General features: G+C 34.7%; 1 protein-coding gene and 1 long non-coding RNA gene across 4 annotated transcripts in view; one reads left to right on the forward strand and one right to left on the reverse strand.

Moving 5' to 3' along the window:
* LOC106478011 (transcription factor AP-2-beta-like) overlaps positions 1-20,076 on the forward strand; it is a 174,808-nt gene that overhangs the window by 64,294 nt on the left and 90,438 nt on the right. The gene's annotated exons all lie outside the window — the stretch shown is intronic.
* The window catches only part of LOC111084920, an 8,754-nt gene continuing 7,194 nt past the window's right edge, over positions 18,517-20,076 (reverse strand). The window contains exons 2-3 of the long non-coding RNA XR_002609807.1: positions 19,648-19,677; positions 18,517-18,603 (exon numbers count right to left, since the gene is read on the reverse strand). This is a non-coding gene — a long non-coding RNA (uncharacterized LOC111084920). The remainder of the gene's footprint in view (positions 18,604-19,647; positions 19,678-20,076) is intronic.

The raw sequence follows: 20,076 nt of genomic DNA on the forward strand, positions 1-20,076 counted from the left end.
GTAAAGACTATATATATATATATATATATATCAGAACTAAAAAGCAACTTATAAACAAATTAAGCTAATTTTATATAGCAAACTGACTACAAGTATACCAAGTGTTAAAGATATAACCTACAATGATTAGAATGGATTGATTAATGAGTTAGATACCAATGCTATCACGACAAGGTTGATAACTGGCATTAAACAAGGAAAGGGTAGTCGATTATCATTTCAGATAAAACTTCTGTATAAAAGTATACGTCTATATAAGCACTTGTCTGCAAATTGTATTACGTTGCTAAATGCTGTTAAAGGATTTCAACCTGAACATTATCTTTTCCAGCAACTACAAAGAAAAGCCAAAGTACAGAAATATGGCTTATGCATATCTTGGATATACCTATTAGAATAAATAAATGTTAATTTTACTGAAGACGAAATCTAAAAAATAAAATGATAACTCAATACTTCACATTAGACAAAAAATATAACCAGTTTAAATTACTTTAATAATTTTCCCCGTACTAACATTACTTACACCATTTCTGAGGTTAGTTGTACTTTATAACAATGATGTAACAGGTCTCATGATGTCACTAGAATTTCTTTTTTCATCGTCGGTCAGTCCGATGGTCATGGTCAAACACTTGTGCTATTATAACAAGCTTTTGCGAAGGGCGATGAGATCTATCTTAGACCATATATCTTAATCAACTTTTCACAGATCCTCTAGTGTGCGGGCACGTAGACTTTCAAGATCCCATTTAAGTACAAAAACATAAACGTCCCTTGGAACTTCATGTGATCGAATGGAATTGCTGTGAATCTACTTCCTTTGGCCAACTTTTTTTTTACAATTTATCAAAACAACTTTTTATACTTAGGTGTGTTTGGAAGCTTGTAAAGTGCTGGTTTGTAAACTTACACCGACTTAAATCCTTGTTTATTATCTTGTTAGTGCTACAAAAAGATACTCTCAGGTAATCACCACGGAGTTTTGAGTCGGAGAGAGCTCTCTTTTGTTATCAAAGCTGTTGCTTTCTGAATAAAAGCGTTTCTCTGAATGAGGTTGTGATATAGTTTCTCAACTCATTGCTTTCTTAATAGCTGTGAAATATTTTCTGTTTCCCTAAAGTACATTGTAAGATTGTGTCCTTTAACAATCTAGTTATGTATATTAACTCTCTATTTCAGAAACGTCTTTGACATATCTATATATTTCTTCAGTCTCAGCTATAAGTCTACCATTGCGACATTGCATTAGTCGAGTGTTCAGAAATTTGCCTTGAACGAAAGAGATTTGCATCTGCAACGACATACTACTGCATTAGTATATATATATATATATATTATATCAATCAATTAACTACGATTTACCTTACGTACAGATAGATTTTTGGGTTAAAACATTAGTGTACTAGTTTTTTGTAGAGTTAATGCATTTATCTAAAAATTTACCTGATAACCTTCTCATCAGCGAACTGTAACGTGATGTTTTCTATTTTTTTTTTCATGCACGGAGGTATGCATACAAAACAGCAGTTAATAATTTTTCTTATTTATCTTATGAGGTAACTTGGTAAGATGTCTGCCAGTTTGTGATGTGAGTTAACTGAGGTAACTTGGTAAGATGTCTGCCAGTTTGTGATGTGAGTTAACTGAGGTAACTTGGTAAGATGTCTGCCAGTTTGTGATGTGAGTTAACTGAGGTAACTTGGTAAGATGTCAGCCAGTTTGTGATGTAAGATAAATGAAGCGACTTCTACATGCAATTGTTATTCGGCATTTGTTTTATCTAATTCACATAATACAACCCACAACAAAGTTCAGACGTTTTCCGGCATTGCCATAACATGAAAACTATATAGCTGATTGGATAAGCGCTGTACGGACTACGTTTATGTTGCATTACTAAAAAATCTTTACCATCAAGGATTGTATGATGATTAAACAATTTCATGTCTTGCTATAAGAATAGATTTGATTGGTTGCAATTATTTCTTTTGGGAGTTCATCTATACAACACTACCTTTCAAATACTACTATAAATTTTACTTTCAAACATTGCTTGTACTTCCCCGAAGATGCAATTTGATTGGTCAAAATTATAATTTTCAGGAGTTCATCTACAACACAGCCTAAATGTGCTCTGAGCGATTTATTATACTTGTTGAAAGCTGTAAACTGCTTACATACTGACATTTCATATGTTTTATTTCATTTGCTCTTATGACTTAGACATCTGAAAATGAAACAAACAGCGTTCAATACTTGGATATAATTTAGAAGTTTGCTTGTTTATCCACAAGCTACAGCTGTGATAGATGTCAAAATTTTCCTGTTGATCATGATATTAATCTATCAAAAGCGAAAAAATCGGTAAGAATTATAAGATATTGCTTGGTTCTTCAATTTTCGTAGATTACTTGTTCATCTATTTACATGTTTCTCTGCTAAATTAAAATGGAAATTATTGCAAAAGGTGTCTCGTAGAACATTCCCAAAAATTACAATATAATGTGTTTTATTTACTCTTGAGAATATTAAAATATTAAAAATGAAAGGAAAAAATCTTGCATCAAAGAAATGAAACAGGTTTACGTAATTGGAGTTAATGATAATGTGATAAATCTACATGCACTTAATTCGCGCATTTTTTGATTGAAATGTTGGAAGTTGTAAAATTACCCTTGTTGATCTATATAACGACCAACTTGACGTAACAAAAGCAACACGCCCAAGGATCTAAGGAACAGGATTCAAACACATAATCAAGTAAAAAAACTGTCTGATTATGAAACATTTACTTGTTTTCTCCTACCTCACATTTAACTGTTCTTGTCTCTCAATAAGAGGTGTCGCTGTTCATTCATTTTGTGTCATCTCTGTTACAGAGGATGACTACAATAAACTGCCAACACTTCTTCCGTTCACTTTTTGATATTATCCTCTGATTTTGTTCTTTATCGTCCAAGCCCGCCATGGCCAAGTAGATAGGGCGCTTGACTCGCAATCTGAGGGTCGCGGGTTCGAATCCCAGTCTCATAAACATGCTTTCTTTCCCTCCATTTTTGTCCCCCCGGTGGTACAGCGGTAATTCTAAGGAGTTACAATGCTAAAATCAGGTGTCCGATTCCCCTCGGTGAACACAGAAGATAGCCCAATGTAGTTTTGATATAAAACACACACACACATATTTTTTCTATACTTTCATTGTTTGTCCAAGTTTGCACCATACGACAGTGTTGACAACATGAAGCATTTCATGATTCTAATTTTAGTTAGTTTTCTAGATGTCAGAATTTTTTAAATATTGATAAAAGCGATTTTCGCAACAGCAATTTTTCATTATCTCTTCTACACATGTGCCATATTCCGTAACTAATTGTCCAAGGTAAGTAAAACTCTTAACTTGTTCAAGTTCCTTTCCGTTTATTATTATTTTAGCTTTGGGCTTTTGTTTCTTATTGCTTAAACTATTGTCTTTGTTTGTTTTTTTTAAGATTCATATTAAATCCACATTCCTAACTTTTGTCTATAATTTCATCTATAATTGGTTGCATTTTTTCCAATATTTTCAGCCAATAGCACCACCATCTTCATATTTTAGATTATTTACATTCATGCCACCTGTGGCTAGTCCTTCTGTTCCTTGTCTGTCGCTGAATATCACTTCTGTATATGTGTCAAAGAGATAAGGGGAGATCACATATCCGTATCTGGCACTCTTCTTACGTCAATGAATGACGATAACTCATTGTCTGATCTTATGGCTGCCGTTTGTTCTCAATACAGGTTTATAATAAGCCTAATGTCCTTACCATCTAAACCTATGGCTTCAAGACATTCTATCAGTTTCGAATGGGGGACTTTATCGAAGTATCGCTATTGCGTGTGAATTAAACGTGCCACTAACAAAGTTTGAAGTGTGATATTGTCTACTAATTAAAGGTGTCGTTAACGTAGCTTAAAGTGTTATGTTTTTGTCTCTCACTTAAGTAAAAGAAAAGTAAATGATTCAATTTTTTAGCGACACGTTTAATTGAATGGCAAGAATACACTTCGATTTGTTTATTCAAATTCGCGCAAAGCTACTCGGGAAGTATCTGCATTAATCGTCCATTATTTTGAAGTGGTACACTAGAGAGAAAGCAGCTAGTCAACACCACTGATCGCAAACTCGTTTCATAGTTACTCCTATAATGGGCCTGGCATGGCCAAGTGGTTAGGGCGCTCGACTCACAATCCGAGGGTCGCTGGTTCGAATCCCCGTCACACCAAACATGCTCGCCCTTTCAGCAGTGGGGGCGTTATAAAGTGACTATTCGTTGGTAAAAGAGTAGTCCAAGAGTTGGCGGTGGGTGGTGATGACTAGCTGCCTTCCCTCTAGTCGTATACTGCCAAATTAGGGACGGCTAGCGCAGATAGCCCTCGTGTAACTTTGCGCGAAATCCAAAACAAACAAACAAACAATACTCTTATAATGTACCCACGGCCACAAAATTCGGAGTACAAATTTTGTTTTTTGGTGCTAATGATTGCGAACCACGGTACCTCAGTCCGGCACGCTAGCTATTGGACAGTGTTTGGCCCAGTAATCTTCGAACTAGGTAAGCGAAACGTTTAATTAGGAGACAAGAACACTTTTCAAACTTCTTGTTTGATACATTTAATTGAGAGGCAACATCGGTCTACGTTTGCGAAAATATTAATTGAAGAATAAGAATATTTCTGGAACTAACTAAACGACACATTTGGCAGACATAAAGAACGTACTTCAAACTACTTTATGCATATGTTTAGTTGAGAGAGAAGAACACACTATAAACTACACTTGCGACACCCTTAACCGAGAGACAAGAACAAAGATCAAACTATGTTAGCGACACATTTAATCAGGAGATTAGAACACATCTTAAACTACTATGACATGTTTAAATGAGAGACAAGAACACACTTTATTTAGTGACACGTTTAAACAAGTTTAAGCTCTGTTCTGGTATCTTAACGTGTCGCTACGTATAAGATAATTCAAAGTATATACTTGGCTTCCTTAGTTACACGTTATAAACGAAGTTTCGACTGTGTTACTGTCCGTCAATTAAGCGCTTTATTAACGTGTTTTAATAAAATGATGCATTGTGGAATATTTCTATATTTACGTTCAATGTGTTTGATTTACATATAGGGATATTTAAAAAACTAGTACGAAAATACTTATAACTTGCATCAAAACAATTTGGCAGAGCTAAAACACTTTGTTTTAATTATAATAATGTAATAACTCTACCTGAAATGTACGTTTTATATTCGAAATATTGAAAATGTTCGGAGATCCCTTCTCGGAAATCACCGCAGCAAATCATGTACAACTCCAACGATCAATTTCTGTAATGACAACATAGCACGAAGAATGATACACCTTTGTGGTTCTAATGATTGAGATTCTAACACGTAATCACATGGCGCTCATTTACAGATCGTAAAACATTTATTTATCTTCTGCTACCATGCATCTAACTGGTTTATGTTTATATTCGTGCTCGCGCATGTAACTTATGCATCTCCTGTTTACACATGTATTTGCGAAAGGTCTCAGACATTTTACGAGGGTTGTCCGAAAAGTTCGTAGCCCGACCTAAAAACAAAAACTGGAATATTTGATTTTTTTTTCAGATAAATATTAATCTTGAACCTTTTTATGAGTAAATAACACGTAACATATAACATAACAAGCTTATTTTGTATGTTTTCAAAGGAAAGAAGCGCACGTTGTTAAACGTCATGGATAAAATCGATAAGATATTTTGATAAAGAGAAAATGACAACGTAAGAAATCCACCAGGACAAGGAGGCAGCACTAGTAGAGGGCAGATTCAACAGTAAAAAAGTGACGTGCTGAGCTTAAGCTCGTTAGACAATCACGTGAAGATGATCGGAGGTCAGGTCGCCCGTCGACATTGACCATAACAGAAATTGTAGATAAAATTCGTGGTTTGATTATATATGATAGAAGAATTAGCATTATAAAGTTAGCAGAGGAAGCGTCAAATACTGTAGCTAGCATTTTGAGTGACAGTTTGGGCATGAGTAGGGTTAGTGTCAGATGGGTTCCAAAAATGTTGTTATCTGAGCAGAAACAGATCAGAGTTGTTGAAAGCCAACGCCTACTCCAAAGGTTTCAATAGTTTCGTAACTATGGATGAAACGTAGCTTCACCACTTCAACACAGAGGCAAAAATGCAAAGTTTGAAATGAAAACACTACAAAGTTTACTCACCCCAAAGAAGTTGAAGTCATAACTCTCTGCTGAGAAGATCATGACATCAATGTTTTGGGATGCCAAGGGCATTTTAGTAGTTGGTTATTTGGAAAAGAATCATATCATTACAGGGGATTACTATGCATCCTTATTCAACAATTTGCGTCAAGAAATCAAGATTGCTTAAAAAAGATGTGCTCTTCCATCAGGACAATGGCCCAGCTCACAAATTGCGTGATACTTTGAACGTTACCCACGATGCTGGCTTCCAATTACTCAGTCTCTCCCTTTACTCACCAGATTTAGCTTCAAGTGGCTCTTTTATCTTTCCTAATCTTAAAATATTTCTGAAAGGTTGAAGATTTCAGAGTGATGATGATTTCCTATATACTGTCCAGTCACAGATTGAGGACTAAAAAGAAAAGTTATTTCGGAAGGGCGTAAGAAGGGCGCAAGTGAGAGAAGATTATGCTGAACTAGTCTTTTCTTTTATAGGTCGGATAGTTTTTAAATTTCTCTTTTTAAGTTGATGTCACATATTGATGTGTAAAATGTTTCCTTTACATGTGTCGCTAATTAATTCCTCCAGTGGTTCAATAGTAAGTCTGAGAACTCATTACATTTAAAAGCGGCTTTTGATACTCGTGGTGGGCACAGTACAGATAGCTCATTGTGTAGCTTTGGGATCAACAACAAATAAACAAAATATTCTAATTAATTATGCCAATAACGTAGTTTGAAATAATTTTTTCTCCTAATTATATGTGTCGCTAAAATAGCTTGAAATGCTTTCCTGTTTCCTAATCAAAGTGTCACAAGCGTGTTCTTGGCTCTCAATTAAACGTGCCACTAATGTAACTTGAAGTGTGTTATTGTCCCTTAATTAAATACGTCCATTATCTTACTTACCTTCAATTGTTTATTCTTGATGTTTCCCAAACGTCAGTCACTAAGCTACAGGCGTCTTCTTTTTTCTAAATTAAGTGTGTTGCTAATGTAGTTTACTGTGTTTGTGCCTCCCCCTGTTAAGTGTGTCGCTAACATAGTTTGTGTCTGTATCTGACACTTAAATGTGTCACTGATGTAGCTTGAAATGTGTTGATGTCTCTCGATTAAACGTGTCATTATTGTAGCATGGAAATAATTATTTTACCTTAATTAAAGGTATCGCTAATGTTAAACTAGCTTGAAGTGTGTTCTTTTCTCCCAATTAAACGTGTCTTAATCAATCGTAGAAGTGTTCCGGTCTTTTGATTAAGCACGGTTATTAATATTAATGTAGCTTGAAACTCAATTAAACATGTCCACTCCCTTAGCTTCAACTGTGTGTTCATGATGTATCCCAAAAGTCAGTGGTAACGGAGGTATAAGCATATTATTTTTTCTAAAATGTGTTGCTAACATTGTTTGAAATGTCCTCGTGCCTCTCTGTTTGCATATTTTTCAATTAAATGCATCACTACGATATTGCATATTCCTTTCTTATAATAAAATAATCATAGTGTTTCCTTGTAGCTAAAAGAAATATATCGATAAATTAGTTAACTATGTTGCTTTATACCAAATAAATGTATTTTTAGTGAATTTCAAGTATTTTATTGTGTCCTAAATAAACAAGTCTATAACATATCTAAAAGTGAATTTGTAGTATGCAAGCATACTATGTATTATCTACCTTTTAGCATCGACATCATTAGGTTGCATTTACTCCACATCTTATCTGTCAGAATTAATGAACTGATGTTCCATGGGAGAGTTATCCAAAGCCAGTCAGGTTGAGCCCAGGAACAGTGAACTGTATAAGTGTCCGTGAAAGAGGAAGTCATAGTGGTACTATTTACACAAGTGTTGTCCCACTGTTTGCTACAGATAAAATCTAGTGCATCAGTGCCTTGTCATACAGAAATAGAGCCCATGCATGAAAGATACTGTTTCCAGTCCAAAAATGAAAGCAACGTTAGCTCGGACGGTTATTTTGTCCAAGGTTGGATAAAGTCGAGAACCCTAACCACCTGGCCATGCCGGGCCTTTTGTTGGGACCAGAACAACAGTAACACAATATCATATAGATATAGGTATAGCCAGCTTTCCTGAAACACTAGGAAGGTAACCAGTGCTGATATAAGTAGATGTTAAAGGATGTGATCATACATCCTTTAGAAAGTGCTTGGTCATCTTCCCTAATGATTATAGAAAGAAAGAAGATACGTCCTGGTTCTGTGTTGATTTTTGATGAGTAAACATAGTAACGCGTACTGATGTATTTCTATTTCCATGAACAGATGTACGAGTCATTACATTGGAAGGAGCCCGATAGTTCAACTCTTGAGACTTGGCATTTGGATAATGGCAAGTCAATCTGGATGGTAAAAGTAGATCTAAGACTGCTTTACAGAAGATGGCTAATATAACTTTTGCATTATTCCATTTGGCATGTGTAATGCATCCACCACTTTTGAGAAACTGAAGGAAATATAGTAAGAGAAATACATAGTCCCTGTTGAATACCACTTGATAATTGGGTACACATTTGGCTGAGTATCTGAAAATTGTCTTCTAGTTGTTATGTATTACAATTTCGAATGGTTTGAAACCAAGCTAAATGATAATTTAAATTTAGTAGTTAAATATATACCGATATATCTCCAATTTATGATATTTGCCAACAAGATTGATACACACAGTTTTCTTCTTTTTAATACAAATATATTTTACTACACAAACAATAATACAATTTACAATAACAGTTATCACAAATAATTATTACAAACAATGATTTATATACAAAAGTTTTAAAATTTACAAGCAATATAAAGTATTCTTTCTAGTCTGGAACTTCCTTGATGTCTTATCGAGAGTTCACGATGAGCGAGTTAATTTCGAGTTGTTGTAGGTACAATTCACTTAATAGGGAGCTACCTAGCCCTGTAGTTCTCGCTGATCACACGCCGATATTTTTCCTACCGGTGACGTTAAGTTATGTTTTCGTAAAAGTACTAATGTCCGATGTGAATCCATTGAAGTTAAATGGTTTGTAAGGTTAGAAATTTATAAATGTTCCTAGTCAAATATCTTATGTTTTCTGATTAATAAGCGCTGTACCAATCACAGTTATAGCTTCCGAAGTTTATAGCACACCAACTATACCAAACCAATAATAGATACTCTTTTTTTTAAGGTGCGTCGCGTTGGTTATATTTATAGACGTGTGGAGAGTTTCTCGAAAATTTAGATTAAATAAGAATACAAAGTTACGTTAGCGTTTACGTACACACATATATTGTTGATTCTTACACTCGAGAATCTTCTACAACTTTAAAGAATAGGCGAGAATTTCGCAATATATATCTAACTGTATAAGTTATGAACATTTCTAAATATAGATTTAATATAAACAAACATTGATATTAAAATAAATATATAATAATAAATTCGTCACACAGTTGATATAGAAAAGCTGAAAACTGAAAAAAAAGGTGCATTCATGACCACAGATGTGACATTTCTCAGCCATGTTGATTGTAGAGATGGAACCTTCACGGATCTTTCTAGAATTACAGCAGTGTAAAGTTGTCATCAACTTAGAAGTCTGCAATTTCCTTGGTTTTGCTTCATACTACCAATGTTTGTAGTGAGCTTCTCTATGTTTACAAGACTATTATCAGTGTCACTGAAGTTTATACACCATTCAGATGGAGTGAGGAATGTTAGAAAGTATTCCAGTCCCTAAAGTATGCTTTGGTAGACGCACCCGTGCTGGCATACCCACAACAGGACTGCGTGTTCTTGTTAGATACCAATTCAGTGATGGTAGAATCAAGGCAGTATTATCACAGTTGCAGGACAGAGTAGAACATGTAGTCTCTTACACCAATCATTCATTCCTGGCTCTGGAATACAAATATTGTATAACAAAGAAATAACTCTTTCAAGTTGTAACCTTTGTAAAACGTTATTTACACTACTTGTATGGAAGAAAGATATCAGTTGTGGATGGATGATACAGTTAACACTTTGAAAACTCTAAGAGCAACTGAAGAGCTCAAATCTAGCATGGGGAGTCCTTGCCATGCAGTAACCTAAGCTTGTTGGGAAGTGTATCACAGACACACGTAGTCTATGACAGGAAGATGTGCTGTACTGTTTCTATCAACAACAGAGCTATAGCTAGTGGTCTCCAAAATTTTCAGGCACGAGATTCTCAAGACTTTGCTTAACATAAAGGTTACGGTTCTAATGGCCACGTTTGAATTGAGGCATTTAGGGCTGGTGTCAATGTCAACACTGTATGGTCTGTGCCACCCAGAAAAAGAGTCAGCCTAAACAGAATATAATCCAGCAAATAACTGTTGCTTCATTCTAGGATATTGCTAGTCTACTCCTAGAGACTGAGCAAAGTTATATATATATATATATACTTATAGCGATTGTCTACTTCATAAAGTGTACTGAGGCATTTATTTCCATTGGCTAATTAGTTGACCCATTCAATAGCTGATTCTTTGGTGGATCACTGAATAGGTTGATTTGAAGCACCAGAAAAGGTTCATATGAATCCAAGAGCTAATTTCTACAGCCAGCTGTTTTCTGACTTGTGAAAAATGTTGGAATGTGGTAAAGAAATGCACTTTGCCCTATCACCTCCAGTCTGATGATTTGGCAAAATGGGGGGATAGAAACTGTCAAGCTTATATTTATCGAGTGTATTAATCCAGACCAATTCCTCTCTAGGCATATTACACAACTGAGCAAAGGTTAACAAATTGTTCACAGTGCACGATAATGTTCATATAAGGAACCCTGCTCCCTGCCAATGTGATGTACATGCTCTTCTGGAGTGGATGTCCCACTGTATCCATAAAAATATGTGGAGTGGGTAATGTCTGTGTTAGATGGCATGCACAAGTTCATACACCAACAGCCAGGAAAGGCCATCATACATCATAAGATATGCTACAATAAAATAGTAGTGAAACAAATGTGCCAGCATGGAGTCAGGCATGTACTTTGGTATGTGCTGAAAACGTGGAAGCAGCTAATTTCTGGCTCGACAGGACCCTATCTTATGCTCTGGCAGGCCAGCCCATTGTCATATGAGTTATAGCAATGAAAGCATGTATTGCATGTCAGTCAACTGTGTTCATATGCTACTGACAAACACAAACCTCTTGTGCACTTGCTTGATCATGAATCACAGGAGGAGACTGACGAGCAAGTGGAAGATGAAAGTGATGTCTTGGACCACTCCAATCGAGTAAAGGAAGAGGAATGAGCTGATATTACTTATTGGATTGTTTATAACAAATCAAATGACGAAGCACAAGATCTAGAAGCAAAAAGCAGGTCCAACGATCAGATGAGCCACTACCTATAGTAGCCTCCTTATCAACATGGCTGGGATTAACGATGATTATCAAGCAGTTAGATGGTTATGTTTTTGGAAGATCAATGACTAAAAGGAAGTGACATTCCTACATTTTAATCTATTGGGTGGTATTGTTGATACAATGTATGTACAACATTTTATGATTACACTCAAGTACCTAAAATTAGAGTAACAAAGAACTTTGCATTGCAGTTTTACCTGGTATTTTTCAGTAAGAGTAGTGTGAGATATTTTGATTGAATCAAATTCAAATATACATGAGTGGGTGAAATTATCAGTAGTAAATGAAACTTGTGGATTATACTTTATATATCATATCGAGTGTAAACTTGGTGAATCTATGATGAAACATTTTGTAAGCACGAAGTTTCTGAATATCTTCTTAACCTTATTTTCAATACATATTACGGTTATAGATGCATGGATATGCAAGATGTAAGTGTATTGCATAGGGTAGAACTTAACAACCAAATGATGACACTTTGTAAGTCACACTTAGTAAAAAGAAGAAAGTAATGAGAGAGAGAGAGAGATGATACAAATGTTGGTGAATTATGATGGTCAGAAGTAGAGATTGGCACAGTAACTAATCCTAGTCAGCTCATATGTGTAAGAACCACTTTTCCACTCTCGATCCCATTTCTTTCCTACAGGACCATGGCTTTGCTCAACTACATGTATTGGTCAAGTAGAGTCTCAGTGAAACCTGAGGGAACTAAAACTCACTGATTTAGGGATACATTTTCTATGTGCTATATTGGTAAGAGTACACATGAAGCTTGTAGAAATGTTGCTGGAATAAGGCAATTATTTTAGCACTCTGTCTCTAAAAGTACTTTAAGACAAGGATATGACTGTAACTGGGCGTTTATGATCCTCTTTTCAACTTATACACCAGGCTAACCTTCTGACCTTACTTTTTCAATCCTGACTTTTTTATTTAAACTCTTCACACTCCTGGATATCATATTTTATAGCCAGCCGGCTATTTGAAAGATATCCCAGTATATTTATTCAAGTTAACTCCAAACTGCCATGGAATGAAGCTATGATGAACAACAACAATACATAAGGGTTTTTTCTCCAAATTAAAAGTTGGAAGTACATTCCTATTTCCTGATTAAACATGTCATAAGTTAGTTATTGGCTCTTCATTAAACATATCACCAATATAACTTGTAGTGTGCCCCTTTTTCTAATTAAGCATGATTTAAACATATTTTAAGCTGTTTCTGTCTCCTAATTAAATGTGTCACTAATGTAGCTTGAGGTGCATTCTTGTCCCTCAATTAAACATGACACTATCTTAACTTTAACTGTGTGTTCATGATGTCTCTGAAACATCAGTTGTAAAGCTTCAAGTATATTCTCCTTTCTAAAATAAATGTATTGCTAGCATTGTTTGAAGTGTGTTTGTGCTCCCCAGTTAAATATGCTTCTAGAATAGTTTGAAGTGCATTTCTTTTAACTAATTAAATGTGTCACAAGTGTGTTCTCGGATCTCAATTGAACATGCCACTAGAATAGTTTTAATTATATTCTTCTCCTTATCAGTTAAATGTGTTGCTGATACAACTATACATGTCTCTGAAATCGCAGAAGTGTGTTGCTGTGTTCTAATTAAAAGTTTTAATAATATTAATGTAGCTTGAAATGTGTTCTTGTCCCTCAGTTAAACATGCCCACTACCATACCTGCAACTGTGTTCGTGATGTCTCTCAAATGTCAGGAACAAAGCTTCAAGTGTATTCTTCTTTTTAAAATGTGTTGCTAACGTTGTTTGAAACGTATTTGTGTCTACCAGTTAATTGTGTTGCTGCTAACATAATTTAAATGTGTTCGTGTCTCCCTGTTAAATGTGTTGCTGGCACACTTCAAAGTATGTTCTTACACGTCTCTCAGTTAAAAGTGTTACTAAGGTAGTTTATGCTACATTCTCTTAGTTCAATCTAACCCTAACATATTTTACAATGGTCCTTTGTATCTAAATGAAATGTGTCACTAATGTAACTTAAGTACGTTGGTTTATATCAGAAAAATATATTGTATCATAAATAAATAAGCCGCTGACATAACTTAAAATACGTTTGTAGTATCCAACAATATTATGTGTTATCTCACTTGTTATTTTAATAACGAATTTTTAGAAATTTATCAGTTATTCAAGGTATATGCACTTTTCGCATAACAAGTCGTTAAACTGCTTTTCTCTAGTTTTGTTCTTTGTCATTCGCGGGAGATAATAACTGGTCTCCCCATGGGATGTGTGGCTGTACTGTTACACTTAGTGTAAGGAACTAGACAGCAGTGGACCCGGGGATCAGCTTTAGTGCGATGGAAACTCGGTCAATTGAGGGTTGTATAGGTTATTTGGAGTTATGGCATGTCCAATGCCGAATGGGGTGGCATGTAGGCTTTCAGCTGTTAGAGCAACCCAACCATATCTCTAAGGTACACACTTCAGTGCCAGTACAACTCTTTTCTAAAACCACTGTCAGAACATGCGTTATTATTTCATTAGTTAGTATGTTGTTATTAACTTTGCAAATAAGATGATTCCAATATTCCTGAAGGAGCATTGTATTATAAATTTATCATAAAACTTATAATAGATTATATAATATTCATTTCAAAGAATTCCAAATCTCATTATGTTTTTTTTTATATGTTTATGTGCAAATTCACTATTGCTTTGTAGGATTTATTAGGTAGCAGTTGGTTCATTGTTTACGTTAAATGAAGGGCTTTGCTATAACTGATTCAGTCTTGACGCTTTAATACAATTATGTTTGGTGGAACGTTGATTTTAAACCAACCTTACAAGCCTGTTAGTGACTGAAACTTTCAGAAAAAACAACGACAAAAACTGTCGTCTGAAGTGTTTAATATTTCATTTTGTTTATAACGGCTTTGTTGAACTAATTATATAAAGTTGGTTACTTTCAGTTACTTTGATTGGAAAGAAGGATTAATCACAATAAGCGCTCTACATTCCTCATATTGAGGAAGTTGCAGCTATCTGCGCATTCCTGCACGTGTTATAGCTTTAGGCTACAAATATTATCTATATAAATCTATAAACTTAGTACACGAGCTACATTAACTGCACACCAGATTTTAATGTGCATATGATTATTGCTTGTTATGCTGCGACTGTATACCGAAATCAAATAATGTTTCTTGCTTTAGGATTATCATACTGTAACTTAAATCGATTCAAATCCTTGCTCGTTTGTCATTAAACCCAATATAAACCTTACCATTTTTACTTTAGAAAAAAACATTTCTTAAGGTATTTAGAAAAATCTTTGTAATTGTTCGCAGACATTGCTATACTTGCGAATTGTTTTCTGAAGTCGATAAAATATAGTAGGAATAATCCAAGAAACTTAGATGATTTTTATTATGTTACATACTACCATTCTCATTCTGAAGACATTAGGTTTTGTTTGTAGAACCATCTTGTAGTTCGTATTGCTGTTTGCTTGTCTTTTATTATATTGGGATGGCCCGAGGACAAATCATTCCAACGCACCTTTGTCGCTGAAAATTATGTAGAACAGGTATAGACTTAGTGTCTAGGTTGTACCAAGAAAAGGCTCTTATTAACAGCATATTGGCACTGGCGCTAAACTTATTTATGGTGCTTTAGACTATACATCTTACAAATTCTAATTGCATATTGAAAGAACTGTATCTGCGGATGAAAAAACTAAAAAAAAAAAACAACAACAGAGTTAGTAACAGAATTTACATTCCCGCTCCTCTTACCCTGAAGTGAACAAATGTCCATCATGTTGCCTCTCAGACCTCCTAAATTATGTATCTCACCATCAAGGAAGTACTAATTTGATGTTCTCAGATGCCATTGTGTACTTAGATATGTACTAATGCTAGGTTTCGAAGCACTCCAAGTTCTTCGTTATAGCCTCCGAATACAGGTAGTTAGACCTGGAAATCAATCAGATCTACAGCTCTATGGTTTTATTGTTCCAATAACTATGGAAGTTTCTTTGAGAGAAATGCATTTTCAACTGTTTTTTTTTACAGCAAAGAAGTACAAACAAAAATGACCAAAGTTATTTGCTAAACTATTTTTTGTGAGGGGTGGGTGGGTTTAAACCATATTTCAATAATTTAAATGCGGAATTACTTAGGTTATATATAAAACTTTAGTAACCTTGCTTTATTTACAAAATGGACATTTACAATATAGTTGTTGAACAGTAAAAAGAAGTTAAGAGCAATAAACTTACCCTATTCCAGTAATAAATTATTCATTAACAGGTCCTAAAGAAGAGCCGGCAATAATATATATATGTAACACAAGTAATATTAAACACAATACATTGTATATAACACACTCCCATTATTACACTTGTTTCAGCAAAACATATACCTTGATGTATTTGAGAACGGCCCGTTTCACCCTAGGGAATCGTATGCACTTTATCTAACACCCAAGGTTCTTTCAGAAGAAAGAAACAATGGACAGAGACGGAGTTTGGAAAATATCTCCAGCAGCATATAGTAAAATAATATCATACAGCAACAACTAACCTTCTGTTTCCAATTTTATCTGTTCGAAACTCAGTGTATAACATCACTAAGTATCATACATTGTTTATTTAACGAGTATTTACTTTACTAAGCCGTTATGATTGGAACGGGTAAAGTAACCGAACAATGGCTTAATTCAAAGCAATTATAAGAGAATAGGAATTAATGTTAAAATATCTTCTATTTTTCATTTGCTTTCTTTAAACTAACACAAGGGAATATTACGTTTACCAAATCAGGCTAAGATTACTATTGCATGAAAGGCCATTTACGAAAGATTTTCAAACAAGAAAAATGAATTAAAGCTGTCACTGCCATAAGTAAAGATATCCCCGGAGGGAAGAAGTTGCAAGCAACCATTTCATTTGAAGTGTTTAAAACATAAAAGAATCTAGATACAAGGGCCTATCTCTTTCGCTCATCATTTGTATTACAAGCGGTCCTCAGGGTCCGTGGCTCAAAAAGGGAGAATTGTGTTTCAACTTTTTGTCTCCTAATTCATGCAGTGCTATTACAGCAATAAGTATATATTAAATTGTATTTTCACGTAATTTCTGTAAACAGAGAAAATGCTCGAGAAAAGAGAACTGGTAAGATTGTTCCTTCATTCAAGTAATTCATTTCCTTCCCTATTCCTATATCTGGATGATAATACAATAACACAAAAGGGAACTTCTGTGAATCGATTTTTTTCTCCCTTAAACCATAGGACGTTTATTCAACTATAGCTTTTATTATTGCTTCTTCTCTCCAAAAAAAAAAAAATGGTTAAAAATAAGAATAACATGTAACAATTTTAGACAAGTCATTAATATTGTAAGGAAGTAAAATACAACTAGTCATCCTAGATCAGTTAAAAGTTATACAATTTGCCACACTGAATAGGCTATACACTATTTTAGAAGTAATGCAGTATTTTCTTTAATTTTTATCATTATACTTAACAATGTCTTGTGTTAGATGTACTCTCCAGAATAAAAACCACCATACCACGTTCCTCACACAGAAAGTTTGACAATTAGAAATGAAGGAAAAGTCATTGCCCATTTCGTTCTGTAAAAAAATATAGAAATACTTCAAATGTGTACCAGGTGTATTCGCTCCTTTCGCCTGGAGATATAGAGTTTGACAAGTAAATTGTAGATTATGAATACAGGGTAAAAAAGAGAGTGTACTTAGATTCCGAATCAGTCCTCTAGACGTATACGTACCAGGTTTGCTATATTTTATAATAGAATAAGGAGATGAGGGTAGAATACAGTGCATTATTCCCTTTATTCAACGATTGAATAGTTTTATTTAAGATATAAAGATAAAATCTGATGAGTTATTTATAAAGGTCACTTAAAAACTTGTAATAACTGTCAATATGAAGACATAACTACTAAAGATTTCTTAGATGTTACTGTTGTAAATTTCATATTTAGATCGGGATAGATATAGGAGCACAATAGGCTCATATTTAGAAAGTGTATCGTAAATCAAGTATTTTATGTTAATGTTTATGGGTTTGCTGAAGTTAAAGTTACAAAAATATAGAGCTTGAAAACGACAGTTATAACTATCACCAAAGTTATGCTTGTATCAAATTACACACAAACCGACAACCTGGTGTATGAAAAAAGAAAGAAAATATATCATGCGTGATAATATGGGTAAACTAATGATTTCTGACTTCAAACTAAACAGTAGTAACTGGTTTATTACATTTTTTCGTAAGGGCCCCAAGCATCATCATACCAACTTATATATTTAAGTATTTCAGAGCATTTGCTAAATTTAACTATCCGAGTTGTTTGACCGAATAATTGTCAGCGTTATACACTTTAAAACGGAGGCGGAACTTTTTTTTTGGCTCAAAGGCATTTATTTTCAGAGTTTTCAGTCTTCCAACTAAAGTGATTGTGTATTTTACCGAAATTTTAGTATAGGAAACGATATTGGGAGAGTCCGCACGTAAAAGAGAAAGCGGTATGAAATAATTACTGGAAGTCGTCATTATTTCTTAACTCATACCTATAGGGCAGAAAAAGAAGATTCCTATTCATACGCATAAGAAGCGTATGTGATTGATAAAAAATGTCACGTTAAGATAGAAGTGAAGAGAGTTGACGCGCGTGACTTAAGAGTAGAACATAAAAAGTGATGCGGATAAGTGTTATGATTAAGCTGTTGGGTAATCCAAGAAAAAACAAAAACAGCACGTTGTAAGATGCGACAAAGTACTGAGGAAGAAAACTATTATTTAAAGCGTGCGTTGAACCAAGAATATCACTTACAATTGTCTGATATATAAATTTTGTACATAGCTCCAGAAGCGGTTGAATTGTAACACAAGTTTTATTTTCTGAACAGGATATCTGAATAAAAGAGCCACTCTTCAACCCTGCAGTTTCTCTGGACATGCCTATAATTAAATAATGTTTAAGAAAAAAAAATTAAGTAAATAAATACAAAAGAATATGAAAAATATTGTATTTTTGCTGATCAAACTAGCAAAATGTTCATACACGTTCACCCATTTATTCTAATTCTCAAATTAAATATATGATTTTGACCCGTCAAAAAATTTGTGTTTGGAGATTGTTTGTTTGTTATGGATTTCGCGCAAAGCTACACGAGGGCTATCTGCGCTAGCCGTCCCTAATTTAGCAGTGTAAGAATAGAGAGAAGGCAGCTAGTCATCACCATTCACCGGCAACTTTTGAGCTACTCTTTTACCAACGAATAGTGGGATTGACCGTCACATTATAACGCCCTCGCGGCTGAAAGGCGAGCATGTTTGGTGTGACGGGGATTCGAACCCGCTACCCACAGATTGCGACTCGAGCACCCTAACCACCTGGCCATGCCGGGCCTGTTTGAAGATATCCTTTTGTTTTAGCGCAAAGCTATACAATAGGCTATTTGCTCTCTGTCCACTGCGGGGAATCGAATCCCGGATTTTACGTAAACTTGCCGCTTGTAGACGGTGATATAATAATGAAATTTTTTTGTTAAAATTGTATACATAAAATAATATTCTATTTTATTTTATTCTCATACAGTAAACGTCTCATTACTATGGAAAAACAAGACTTTGCCAATACTATTGCTCCCCCCCCCCCAGTGGCACAGCGGTATGTCTGCGGACTTACAACGCTAGAAACCGAGTTTCAATACTTGTGGTGGGCAGAGCACGGATAGCCATTGTGTAGCTTTGTGTTTAATTACAATACTATTAATATTAGAAGAGAAGCAATGTTTTAGATGATTAAATTTTCTTGAGTTTTTTTTTAACTGCGCTATTGCTTAAATAATAATAATACAACATTTTTCTCTATATTGGAACTTACATAGTAATTACATTCATTTTCAAGTCCCGATCCAAACCTCATCACACATAGCCTTCTGCTATTTTGATGTCAAAACCTAAAATACTATGTTATTTTATTAACAAAAATAAAATTACCTTTCCATTGTGTCACAACATGGTTGTAACCTGAAAAAATAGTAACAGATGGATAAACATCTAGAAATACGAATTAAAACATTTAACTGTTTATTCCATATGAACCTTATTATAAGCCAAACAGTGGTTTTGACAATCTAAATATCAGATTTTACGTTTATAATTTTGCTCAGATAGTATATTTGATTTTCTTTGTAGTTAAAACACAAAGATACACAAAGAGCTATTTGTGCTCTGCCCACCATGGGTATCAAAACCCGGTTTTTAGAGTTGTAAGGCCCCTCAGTGGCACAGCGGTATGTCCGAGGACTTACAACGCTAGAATCCGGGTTTCGATACCCGCGGTGGGCAGAGCATAGATAGCCCATTGTGAAGCTTTGTGTTTAATTACAAACAAACAAGCGTTGTAAGTCCTCGGACATACCGCTG

This window comes from Limulus polyphemus, unplaced genomic scaffold, assembly GCF_000517525.1.
Source record: "Limulus polyphemus unplaced genomic scaffold, Limulus_polyphemus-2.1.2 Scaffold172, whole genome shotgun sequence".
In the NCBI taxonomy this organism is placed as follows: Eukaryota; Metazoa; Arthropoda; class Merostomata; order Xiphosura; family Limulidae; genus Limulus; species Limulus polyphemus.